The 14196-nt window shown below is 37.9% G+C and overlaps 1 protein-coding gene across 3 annotated transcripts in view; it reads right to left on the reverse strand.

Annotated features, from left to right (window-relative positions):
• The window catches only part of BMP5 (bone morphogenetic protein 5), a 55696-nt gene that overhangs the window by 39771 nt on the left and 1729 nt on the right, over positions 1–14196 (reverse strand). The window lies entirely within an intron of this gene.

A 14196-nucleotide genomic window follows, 5' to 3' on the forward strand; every position in this document is an offset into this window, starting at 1 on the left:
ATGAGGAAGGAAACCCTCAAAAACATCACATTTAGAGAGTAGAAAAAGGCTTCATTACATATAACAAATTAAAAATTATTTTGCTAGGCTACATCATAGACAGGATATTAACTACATTCACAAAAAATAGCTGCTTACAGGCTATGTGCTTAGCTGGTGTGCCAGCTTAGCTCAAATGAGTTCAGAGGTCCTCAGATTTATATTTTGGTTGCACAAGCACATACCAGGCTAATCACTGTACTGACAGAGTTATCACCATAGAATTAAAAATGTAGAGACTGGAATTTCATCTTTTATAAACTGTTACCACTTGTTTTGAAGGTTTGTCCTGTGCATTCTTCCTGTTGGCCAACACCAAGGACCCAACTAGGAGACCCTAAGTAGTGCTGAGAAACAGAGCAATAGAGCCAGAAGCACAGCAGGGGCAGGCCCTCCCAGACATTACACCGGAAGCAAACAGGAGAAAGATGTGGAGGAAGAGCAGTCAGGAGACTGGCCAGCGGTGGTGAGGAATGGCACTTTCAGGCAGCAGGTTTTAACAGCCAGTTTGGGAGTTGGCTGTGATTTTAACAACCTGTTAATACTGATTCAAAACTCACCCTTTCCTCTGCAGCTCCATCAGTCTAATCTGATAATGAGTTATTCTCACAAAGAGAGATTATTTCACCCCCATATAACTGCTCATATGGAATAGGTCCCCTCAACAAGAAGGAAAAAAAACTCTGGACTTTTTTTTCTTCCTGAAAGAAGTTTAAAACTTACTACAAATAATGAATTTGACCCTCTTTCAGGGAAGAAACTCACTGACTGTTAGAGAATAAAATATCGCTGGGTTAGCCATGCGGCATTGTGCCTGCACTGCCAGAGGAAAGGAAAGCTAATCTTCACAAACAATATTTGTGCCATGAAAGAACTCAGATTAACTCCAGGTAATGTGACAGAGGGTTGTGATCCCTCACAGTAGATTACTTTGGGCAGACCTGGGGAGAGAGACACAGGAGTCTCAAAAAATGACATAAAAATCAAGAAAATAATTTCCAAAGTAGAAGGAAAAAGCATGACACTTTGAACACACAGCACTGTTCATTCAGCAATTGTCTGATGCTAGATCATCACTCCCCTCCGAAAAAAAAAAAGTAAGAATGATTGATACCCAAGTATAAGACTGTAGTGGTTTGAGCCAGGTTTTTCCCCCTGAAACTCAGAAAGTGGTAACCCCCAGGGGGTGGTGACCCTTGGGGCTTGACCCAATCAGTGCTCCTGCAAAATATAAACATATCTCTGGAGACCGGAAAAGAAGCAGTGGTACTTGTTGTTAGAAGAAGAGGTGGCCATGTTGTGGTGAGCCACAAGGAGCTGGGGCTCCGGCCCCTTAGGGGGCTCTGCCCCCCCAGCCCCCGGTTGGGGGCTGCAGGGACTCAGAACTGGGCTGAGTGCCTGTGGCTAAGAGCTGGGAGAATTTCTCCCGGTAGGCAGCCTTGGGAGACGCTGGGAGCAGACGGAGCAGCAGTAGACACAGCAGCGTCCGAAGAGCAGTGGCAAAGAGCCAACTGATAAGAACCAAAGGAGCAGCAGGGGCCGGTATGCTGCGTGGAAGACACAGAGATGTCTGAGGAGAAAGGAAAGCAGAAAGGCAGCACCTGAAAGAGGACTGAGCCAGCAGCAGGAACAGAGTTTCGGGGTAAGAACTGGATAACCAAAACCTCCGAACTCGCTAGAGACCCCTCCGAGAAAGAGGAGGGGGTGGTGGACTGAGAGGAGTCCTAAAGTGCAGTATGCACTACAGAGAGGAGCTAAGAAGCTCCGGCCTCCTGAGAGATAAGGCAGAACGGCCAAGGAATGTGTGTGGAGGGGGTGACCTTGGGCTTCCCCCCTCCTTGCTGCAGCTTCAGAGAAGCTGGTAGCCATCTTTGAGTCAGAGCATGGAAGCTCTGTGAAGGGGCTTGATTTCCCCTGAGGATACCAGACCGTCACGAAGACCCCGGTGCTTCGTGATATGACCGTGGTGGCGCAACCGTGTCTGGGGTCAAGCAGTCCACGGAAAGACCCCCGTTTTGAGGACGGAGGGCCGAGGGGCTTGGAGACCCCCTCGTGTGTGCTGGCAGAGAGCCAGCAACTACTACTGCTGCCTGGAAGAGAAGAAGAGAGCCTGCTGCCTAGAGAGAGACCTGCTGCTGAGAGACTGGAAAGAGTCTTTTCTTCTTCTTCTCTCCTGGACTTTTATTTGGAGGGAGAAGAGATTTGGTCCATTGTAAATATTATTGTCATGGTAGAGATAGAAATAGAGTTAAGATAATATGTAATGTATTATAGTATAAGTATTTATTTGTATAGTCCTGTAATATATTCCTTTCCCCCATATTGAGTCTTGTGTGTTTGTCTGGAAAACCCATCTCACGTGGGGTTGAGACTGTGGGAGGGGGGCTAGGAATCAGAATTGGATTTTGGGCCTGCTCAAACCATGACAAAGACGAAGAAGGTCCTCATTCTTTGTAGTTACTCTGTCACACAGCCACAGAACGGCTGAGGTTGGAAGGGACCCTAGGAGGTTCTCTGCTCCAATCCCCTGGCTCAGGCAGGGCCACTTACACCTCGTTGCCCAGGACTGTGGACGTGTTTGTAAAATTTCTGCATTTCCAGTATTATTCCACCTGGGACTGCATTTCTCACATTCCTTGCCCAGTTACTTATGAACACAATAACCAGCCTGATTGTAGAGGTGTGACACATCTCTGGAACAGCAAAGATGATCTGAAGCACGTACTATATGCTGAACTCATTTGTCTCAGACAACGCTTGGGTGTCTTTCTGAGCAGAGCATAGGTATGAGCAGGGAGTGGGAATCTGACCACCAATATAGTGCTATTACAAATGCAATCTTTTTGGTTTAACACCATTTTACAGCATCTGATCAACCTTTGCCTTTGTACATGTATGTGCTAAACTTTTGTTTCCACTAGGGCTAGAAGTGACAACTGCCCTAATCGTCAGGGATAAGCCTGGGTTTTTATCAAGTAAAAAAAAAAACATCTGCTCATCTCCCAAAACTGGAAGCATCACAGTCTCTTCTTTTGGGGACATGGTTTCATTTACGTTTTGATGAAAACATGGTCCCTACCTGTGGACAAGCCGAAACAGCATTGTTTGCTGGAGTTTGTGGTAAATCTCACTGACCCAAGGTGACATAATATTAGTAAAAGAAACTTCATTACTGTACAGCAGCGGATGGTAATGTAAACACAGGATGAACAGGATGGTAATGTAAAAACAGGATGAACTTGTTTGGGAGCTGTGCCCATGGAGCCAAGATTTTAGTTCGTGTGTGTGCCTGTATATTGATTCAAGTCCTGTGATGAACCCCTTTTACATAAGGCCTGTCCTGTATACATACACATGCTAGTAAGCACATCCTTTGTATTTTGCATTTCTAAGGAATACATAAAAATATGGAGAAAGCAGAACACAGCTGCTGGGAAACCAAAATGGTGGCAATATGCTGTTAATCTTAATGGCATTACTCCCACCACTCTGATCCAGTGAATTGCAACATGAACTCAAACTACTTAGAATTCACTCCACAGCATCAACTACCTCTGGATTTTATATTCACACACACACACACACACATATAATAAAACAACATTTAAAATATGTTTACTTACATTAAAAAATTGATATATGTAAAAATGTTTCTCCCTGTAAATATGATCTCATTATGATATACAGCCTCATTAAACATGATTATTAATTCAATAGTTTAAGAAGTGATGAAAAAAAATATTACTTTTTGAAGACCCATAGTGTATAGCTATAGGATATAAAAAAGGAGCTAACCAAGAAATCAGAAAAAAACCCCAACTTTTTTCTGAAATAGTACCTAATTTTAAATTACCATGATAAACCATACTATATAGTGTCACATTATACTATCTCTCAAAATTCTGAAAAAGAAATCAGCCCTCCTTAAATGTCATCATATCTCATTGTGTGATTTCAGATTTACTTACTATTGCTTAACACCAAAGGGGATTTGAACATTCTGATCTTTCAAATATCTTAATATGTCATTCAGCAAATTCTGTGTTTTATTTTAAATCATATAGGCTTGTAACTAAAATCAATACATAAAAAACATTTAACTATGTAAATGTAATTTTGTCTAGTTGAACTGTAGGTTAACCCTTTGCTACAGGAAAGACAGTACTTTTAGCTTTCACAATACTGTTCAGTTCACGGTGAGCTGTGGGCAGTACTGCGTAAGTCTAGAGGCTCACCTAAGTAACTTGTCTTTTTTATCTAGAATATGACTCATATTGGATGACAAACCATTACAATAATGCCATAATTATGTGCAGTTTACCACTATAGACAATTAATTCTTCATGGCACTTCATTCCCAATAAGTCTAATTATCAGAGTTTTAATAAAATAAAATTGAAGGTATATTTTTTGCCTGGTGTTCCTTAAAGTCTTGGGACTGGACCTTCACTTCATAATAGTAATGTTATAGCTTCTATTTCCTTTTCTCTTCATTCATTTTAGGAAATCAAGTTTACTATAATCTTATAAATCAAATTTATGGTAAGCGAGCTTGGAACAACAACAGTAGAGGAAGCAAATGTATGTTTCATCATTAGTGAGAAGCAATATGTTCAATGCTATGTGTTTCAAAAGCCATCGGCTATATGAAAAGCATTTTAAAATAAGAAGGATTTGAAGTTGCTTTCTGAGCCTTTGGAGTGCCCATTTTCAAGAATCGCAGCTCTTTCTGGATGTTAATTTGCTTTAATTTTTGTTTTGTTGCAGCTACAGGGGATAATTGCTGCTCTTTAATGAAAGCTTAGATGTGCTCAGAAATCATCAATGCACAGAAAATCTCATAGCAAAGATTACATAGGTCTCAAAAAGCTCATGGGAACTGGCAATTCTATGGAAGCATAAGGAACTCTGAAGTTTTGGAAAACCACAGAGAAACCACTTGTGGCAACAGAGGGTTGTCGCTTTTATATCATCATATGTGAACTTCAGCCCTTACAGTACTGTTGATAGGTCTGTCACTCCTTTCTTGATCTCTTTGGAGAAATATCGAAGCAGTCAATCAGAGAGGAGAGGCCCTTCTCAGAACAAAGAAAATTGTGTGATTTTATTGACAGAAGTACCAACGATCCTACATGGATCCAATTTTGCAATCGACTGGACAAGCCACAGCTCTTATTGACCTAACTACGAGATTACTCAGCACCTCATACCACTGAATTCTGCTGCTGTTTTAGTCTTCAGGTCTTTGGAGCAAATCCATAAACTCTCCTCCTTATTTCAAAATGTTACAACAGGATGTAATTAAGTACAATTAACAAGGAGGTCAAACAGTCATCTGATAAACACTGGTCCAAACAGGCAGCTTGAAAGGTCAGGGCTGGTAAAGCCACATAGTATTGATGGGAAAGAATATTATGATTTAAGGGGGAAAAAATCCCAATGACTAAAACTGAAAAGATTTACATGCTTTCTATATTACACATACAAAACCATGCACACAGACTGATATGCGTGCACACATGCCTCAGAGAGGCACAAACCTAAATTTTGAGAACGAGGTAAGCTATCCATACATTCTCTCTTCATTGCACCAGAACACAAATCTCAGTTTTTGTGTTTAAATTCCAGTGTTTCTTTTTCATTATTTTGTAAACTGTCTATTTGAAGAACACTATACTTGTTGTCCTTTTAGAAGGACTTTTTTTAGCCCTTTCTAAAATAACACTTGAGATCACTATGATGAAATGGAAGGTGGTGTGAGATTCTTGGGAACAAAGTATTTTACAGAGTGAACAGTCAGAGTAAAAAGAGGCTTTGCAAGAAGAAAGCTATACCAGTTCTCTGCAAGGCTAAAGAATGACAGTGCACAGAAATGAAAATGAACACAGAAATATTTGCCTATCCTCATTTTATGGACTGGAAAACAGAGACACACTGTTTTCATTCTCTATCTGAGGCTCTTCGAGTTTTTCCTGTTTGGCTGCTCATACATTTCACTCTCTGACTTTCAGGTTTAGGCTAGTTGGGGGCCAGGACAGACTCACTGCAAAGCTTTTGCACACATGTCATATATGAAGCAGCAAGGTAACCTGGGCAGGAGCAGCACATTAACCTTTGGGATGACTAGCATGTTATGACTTGTAGTTACTGACAGATATCCCAGCTGAGGTAACCTTGGGAACAACTTTCCCAAAGCTGTGTTCCTGCTGGATCTCTGCCATCATAAATCACCACAAAGACTACAGCTGTCATGGGGTTGTATGCTGGGCTTGGACTTGCTCCCATAGCATTATCATCCACACTACTGTTCTCCCACTCTTTCAATTTCTCAGGTAATGTTTTTACAAATTGCACCACTTGAATAGCATGGCTCCAGGCACCAGGTCCATCAGGCACTATATGCCTGCTACTCCAAAATCAGAGTCCCTGCTTATTCAGCATCCCTGCTGTTTCTTTTTTCTCTGGTCCCAAAACAGAACACAACAAAATTTTTTTGCCAGAATTTTGTTTTTTGCCAGAACAGAATTTAACACCTCTGGCTCCAAAAATGGTGCCATTCACAATTGTAAAAGTCAAACACAATATATTTTTGAAATTATTTTGCAGTACATTGTAGTTACATACCCCACCTGTATTTCCCCTTCACTTTTAAAAGACGAATCTTTTAAAAGGATATGCTTAGCCAAATTGCTCTTAATTTATAATAGTTACTCTGGAATAGGGATACAGTTTAGCAGAGCATAAGAATTTAGATTAATTAATTTGACTACAATCAAATACCTTTGAATTAAAACAACAATAATCTCATTTAATAGACACAAAGGGATATAATTACAGAATCATTGAAGTTGGAAAAGACTCTTATGTTCTCATGGGGTCTGAATAAGTAATATTCTTAAGTAAGGTAAAGATAAACCTAACAGAAATTTCACCTGTTCAAATTTCTTCCTCTTTCTGATTCTCCTTGAAAAAGAGAGTTAGGTGGAATTTTGCTTCTGCAAAGCCACTTGTTGTCCAGCTATGGATATATTTCATGTACCAGCACTAGCTGTCCTGATTAGTTTCCTAGGTTCTGACTCATTAATAATTGTTGACTCAGTTTGCCCTGAATTACAGTGGGGAAAAAAAGTAAAACCACATTTTGGTAAGGTATGACACATGCCACTGAGTTGTGGTTGATAAAGTCAAGTCCTTGATCTGTTGCACCAGAGCTGTTGCTCAAAAAGAGCTGGAAACTAAACATTTAAATGCACCTTTTGGAGCATCCTTCAATAAGAGTGGGAAGGTTCTGAGTGGAGAGCTGATCTGTAAAACCTTTCCTTTTCTACTTGGTTTACAATCATATTTTGTATAGAAACAAATTCATAACTCAGTACAATACACAAACCAGCTCCTGCTTGGTGTACCCCACCCACAAACTTAAATAATGTAGTTGTCAGGGTTGACAAGGTCTGCCTGCTATAGCATTTCTGTGTTTTATAGGAAAGTTTAACCAGGGGTGTTATTTTAAGAGATGAGCAAATGGGGAAACCCCATGGCCTAGCCAATAAATATGAACTTTAGGTGCAATGGAGCACTCATAAATATGACTCAGAACAAGGGGATTCATTGTTTCTCCTGACCCCTTTTAGCTGCTCCTCTGATCTCAGCCTCTCTGTGTGCGTCATGGCAGCTCTTATCCTTTAACCTGTGGTTTTTAAAAGCTAGCTTCTAAGTTATTTATGGCTGCAAATGTTAGTAGCCCATCTGTGTACTCCCTGCACACACATACTGAAGGGTGGGGGGAACTGCATTTTATTTTGCAAGGATGAAAAGTTTTGTCCTGGAAGCCAGGTGCCTGGGGAGGTTGAAGTAGTTTGTCTGCCACAAGGGATTGAGAAGAAAAGTGCTCCTTTTGCCTTCAAGGCTTACTGAGTGAAGAAACTCATATCTGGAGTCATTTTCCCTTTCATTTGTACACTGTCTATCTTTACCATGTTCCTTACCCTCTCTCTGTCTGCGTGCAACTTCTTCTCTCTACCGTAATAAACTTCCACTTTTGTAACCTGCAGGCATGGGAAACGCTCTCAAGTGGTACAACATCATGCTGCATGTGAGGAACAGAGGAGTAGGACTAAATCTTCCAGTAATACCAGTTCCTGCAGAGGCTGCTTTTCTGTTATGGACCTTACCCATGCCCAGCAGGCCTGTATCCAGCCCCCATTGTTGGCTGTTACCTACTGAGAAGAAGAGGTAAAGCCTGGCCTGTGTTTTGCCATTTTTCTCTCATGCCTGCTCTCATTCCTTCCCTCTCCGTTTCCCGCACTGTCGCCTAATCTCACCACTTCTTGGCCTTTAATCCTTTCTACAGCCAAATGCCACTGACATAAAACTAAAGTTCAGTGACCCTGCCTAGACGGTGGGGGTTAGAGACAAGGGAAAGGACAAGGAGGAGAGGATAGAAAAAAGTGTGGGAAATAATTATAAAGTCTGGTAGCAGCCAGAGCCCTCCTGAAGCCCTGGGGAGCCTTTCTTTAGCTGGAGGCTGCAATTGGCACTTCATAAACTGTTCATTCTCAGCTATGTGGAAACACCAGATGACACCTAGAATGATCAGACTGCAATCAATCAATTTTCTGCAAAAGTGTATTAGTTTGTATGCCTATGAAAGCAAGCTGAAAGGAACCACCATGGTTAAAAAGAGAAGAAAAAGAACTGACCCTGTTGTAATTACCTCCATAACTCAGGCAGTAAGTAGGCAGATAGCCATGGTAAAATTCTTTGCATAATTTAACACTCAGAGAAAATAATAACAGGAGCAATAAGTGTGGGAGATCACATAGGTGCCAAAGTTGTCCTGTTGTCTAAACAAACAATCCAGAGTTTAGGGAGCACACCAAGAGGCTCTTCATCCAGTCCTAATGCCCTCCACACAGAGGCGTCTCCACAACTCTCCCTCTTTCTCTTTCATGGCTAGCCAGAGTCACTGCAAGATTGTGTTTTCCTGGGAAAATATGCACTGTACAATACATACAATCACCACAACCCCACCCAAAGTCTGTGTTTAGTCTGGAAAGGAGCGCTTCCTAAAGAAGAAGCAGAACTGGGTCAGCCGTTCTTCCCAATTGGAAAAATATTAATAATAATATATTTATATACATCCATAAATATATATAGCTTTTCACCATGCACGTCTAACCATCTGCTAAATTAGCTTCTCTTCAGTTATCTGCAATTTCTTTCAAACCTGTCGGCATGGAAAGTCAGACAATTTTATACCCCAGTTAATGGAGAGCTTGACAGTTTTTTGGCTAGTTAGATACAATAATTTACTTGGATTTAAAGTGTTAACTTTGGCAAAAAAATTAATTGGCAGTTATAGAAACATTATTTTGTTAGGTGATATTTATGGATCACACACAAACCTATTTTGAGGTAGAGCTATATAATTCATAAGATTCATGTAACTTGAGAGATTTCAAAGGAAATATAAAATATTTCAATATAAAACAACAAATGTAGTATAATTCCAAAAATGAATATGGAGAATATTTCTTACTCAATATCAAAGCAAACCCTAACAACCTGCTCTGTCATCGCACAAAAATTGGTTAAAACTGCCTAATGAATTGTAAGGATTGGATGAGGATTTTTTAGGGCATGACATTCTTTGGGTAAAGTCCTTTTGTTCTAGAAATGAATAAACTTATTTCACAAAAAGCTGTATTAATATTTAATTTTATAATAGAAAATTATTTAATAATTAATATTTATTTCAAATGTCTGACTGAATATCTAGGTCACAAGAAATTCATTCCACTCACTGATTGGGTGACAAAAATTTTATTAAGGGAAAAAAAAAATCTTAGGATTTCAAGATGCCAAGTGATGTCTACTTCAGATGAAGGTTAAATGAGACCTGCTTGATCTAATTTACTTTAAATTTTATGTAAAAGAGTGAAAAATGACATCTTAATCACTTTGGGTTGCTGTTCAAAAAAACTTCACAAATGTTTTCTCTTTTTTTTCTCAGTATTGCTCCCATTCCAAAATTAAAGACATGGGGTCTATTTGTTATTTAACAAGTTTTATCTATGTAATAGCATCCCTCTGTTCAAGGCAAGATAATAGCACTATTTCTATCACTTCAGTTAAGGTTGTGTCAATATTTTCATTAGAAGTCTGCGTTTTAGGAACTAAAACCATACTACAGACAAGGAAATTCACGTACAGTTAGAATTACGACAGCAACATCTGAAATCCGGTGGAAAAGAAAGAAAGAAAATATATTCATTTCTAAGATTTGAGGAGAAAAATTAATGATCCCAGCTCCCCTTCCACAGCTCCTGGCATTTTATAGTTTAGCACTCCATACCCCTCGCTGATGATATGTTAGCTGTGAGTGGAAGGTTGTAGAAACTGAATTAGTTTAATTTAGGAAATGAGCTACTATATATGCTCAAGGTCTGATTGCAGTTAGGAATCCTTTCTTTTTCATATGTAACAAAAATATATCTGTGCAGGTATTTGTTGTGGATCAATATATTATAGGCTTCTCAAAGTAGCTGTATAAAAAGTTGTTCTACGCCATATTAGCATTCTCCAGTGTACACAATGGGCTGTAAATCTTTTGAATTTATGTATTTGCTTAGTGATTCAGGTTTTAAAAAAGAATATGAACTTTAAGACAGTGTACAAACTTGGGTAGAGAAGATGGAGAAATATGAACAGCCCTCTGTGCCTCAGACCAAAATTTCCATTGATTTCAGTGTCTGATTTAAGAACTGAATGCAGCACATGTGTCTTGAGGATTATATGATTGTGGAATCACATTATGTGTGAAGAAGAAAAGCTGTCTTTCTGGAGCGTACCAATTACTTTAAAAACCTCAATAATATTGTATCCTTCTTAGCATATGTACGGCAGGGTCACAAATTTTATTTCATGTTTTTGAGATTAATTTTATATGCTAAGAAAGAAAACATAACAGAAAACCACAAAACTTGTATTTATTTATCCCTATTTTATAGAAAGTTCATATCAATTAACAGGAACATGTGAAGAAAGCAAATAGACTTGCTTATCTAATGAAACAATCTGCTAGGAGAAAAATTGACAGATGTGTTGTAAACAAATGAAAATACAGACCATTTGAATTGCATGAAAAGGAACACTTAAGCATAGTGGATTTAATGATCACTTTGACGACAATGGAAAAATCAATATTTGAAATGTTTAAATGTAGTTTACAAAAGTGCTGCTGTTTCTCCAAGCTTCAGATGTGTACATGTTTTTTTATTAAATCCCCCTCTTTTGGTGAGACGTGAAGAGTGGGAACACTAACATTTATCTTAGAAAAGTCCTTCCCTTACTAAATTTTGAGTGAGCAGAAAAGTGAGTAGGACTACATGAATATTATTTGCCTGTTCTCTGAGGAACAGGGTATCCTATATATGTCATTTTGGGAGACCAGCCAAAAAGAAGATGCCAGAACTCTAAACAGTCAGGGCTTTGCAATAATATAATAAAATATAATAACATGATAAAAAAACAGTCAGGGAGGAAAACAAAGTTCTGAATTTGTAGGTGATATAATCAGATCTTTGAAAACCCCAGTGTGTTTAGTGGAGGATTTATTCTTTGACTGCTGGACCAAACCCAGTTAACTCCTCTGTTACACTCATCAATATTTATGGAGAGTTGCCAACACACACGGTCTTATACAAAACACAGGACAAGACATAATCTCTATCTTGTTGTATCTTTCAAGAAAGAAAGAGATGGAAATTCTGACATAAATTCCAGTAGAAAGAACAGGTGTTTACAATTTTAACTTCAGGAGAAGTAAATGCATTCTTATTTTTCTCCCTGATTGCTTGACAGAATTATGATTGCAGCTCCCTTGATGATTATTTTCTAATTTTTTTTTTGAAAGTGAGGCATTTGTAACTCTGACAGCTTGATTTTTAATCAAAATTAGCATATAACTTTCAATTTTTATTCTTTAATATAAAATTATTTGTCCTTGTCTATTTTTTACTTTACCTTTTAACCGTATTCAGTCTTTTCAATTTTGTGTTTAATAATTTCTATCTAACATCTCAGCTACATAGTTATTGTTTTAGTATATATGTCTTAAATTGTTACAACTGGCTACAACTATACACAAAAGTTTCAATTTAAAATATCATGATGATTCATAGAGTTTTATAATTACACCTTCTGTAATTAATTGTGTGCAAGTATGAACATGGCGAATACTATTTTCAGAGCACATTAATTTGATGCAAGTTGACTGAGGCTTCAAATCTAAAACCAGTTGAGTTATTACTATGCTGCATCAGCCTTTATTGATTTTAAGGTACAGCATTAGCATTCACTTATCACTGCATATTTTTCCCCATTCTACATTAAAAGAGCTTGCCCTCATCTGTCACAATCTTATACTGCATAAATCATATAAAATGATCACTTAGTTCCGTGATTTACTTCATTTTAATGTTAATTATACTGAAACATAGGATTGTTTAATAAAAATGTTGAAGCTAATCTATATTGGTCATCAATATTTTTTACGCACATTACATGGCAGAATGTGTGATAAACCACAATATCCAATATGTATGGAAGGGCATTTAAAGTGAATTAGGATTTAGACTAACTTAGAACTGAGACAAGTTTTAATTTTACAGATACTGAATAAAACCTGACATTTACACAGTATTTTCTTATAAGTTAATGGTGTCTATTAATCATAATCACTTGAAAAATACAGCATCTTACCCCCAGTTTTCACAGTTTAGAAACATAAGATGTGCTTTAGCTTCTCAGAATTACTTTCTTAAGGCAACACTGGCTTCCCAAAAAAATGAGTCAAATATTAGAAACTTCCCACCCAAGGTAAGACACTCAGTGGAAACCTGCATTCTTCCAGACAGGCTTTGTGCCTGAGGAAGTGCAGAAGGATCAGCCTAGGACATATCTGACACTGATCTTCAAAGACTTCTACTTATTCATTGGAAGAAGTCCTCTTGAAATTAAAGACATTATGTGAAATCAAAGGCTAGGTCCCATCTAAATAGTCCTCAGGGCTACTGATTGAATGGTCTGTGACATATTTACAGAGGGTATTTCTCAGGACACACAAGGAAAATTTTTGCAGAATCAGTGCCTTGACTAATGCTGCGGAGATCAGAGCATTTCCTATTTTCCTGTATTATGTTGCCACTTTAAATTCAGCTGACTCCAGATACTCTGGGTAAATCGAGGCATGCAATGTTAACTTAAAAGTAATTAATGGGTAATATGTAAGTGTTTTTTAAGGACAAGGAACACATTTTCAGAAAAACAGATTCCATTTTTTCCTAGCCTGCTATTTCAGGAGCAAGACCAACAAGCAAATGTATTTAGATGTGTGGACGTATGTTAATCTTAAGGAAAAAGATCTCAAAATTGAACACCTCCTTATCTGCCAAAAAATTAATGAAAAGCAATTTTATTAATACGAGAACTAAACTATAGTGTGTCACTTTCCTAGAAATTTAAGCTATTGAGAATTTTAGTGTTTGGGAACATTTTTAATTCTGCAGCAAGGATCAAAGACATGATAGACATAAAAGGTACAGAATGTGTGTGATAATCTGAAAGTATTTTAGAACATGTACTGTTGTACTGAAAGTATTATCCTGGAAAACAAGAGTTCATCAGATTTTGTACCAGTTTATTGAGAAACTTCAAGATTTCAATTAAATTTCTTGCTGTTCAGGTCAAATGAGAAGGGTTTTTTAGCCAAATTTATGAGTCCTGCAGCATTTAAAACACTTATAAAAACAGTAAATGCATTCCATGAATTATTTGCAGCTTTCTAAATGAGATTTAAGTTGCCTTTTAGTAAAGAAATCCATAGCTGCTTTTTTTAACTACACTGTAACTGGTAAGCATGTTTATTATACTCAGAAGCCAATGTAATTTAGTTTTATCAGGTTTTGTGTCTGAATTGATGTAATTTTCAAAAGCATTCTTTGCTTGCATGTTTCTGGTGTTTAATACTTTACTTGTTATTTAATTTATTTATGACAGAAAATAAGAACCATTGCAGACTCTGAGCACCATGGCAGTATAATAAAACACAGTCTGTAGTTATTAAATAGAAATAACAAAGAAACAGGAACAGATTAT

The sequence above is a fragment of the Neopelma chrysocephalum genome, unplaced genomic scaffold (genome assembly GCF_003984885.1).
Source record: "Neopelma chrysocephalum unplaced genomic scaffold, ASM398488v2 Primary Assembly neopelma1_104, whole genome shotgun sequence".
NCBI lineage: Eukaryota > Metazoa > Chordata > Aves > Passeriformes > Pipridae > Neopelma > Neopelma chrysocephalum.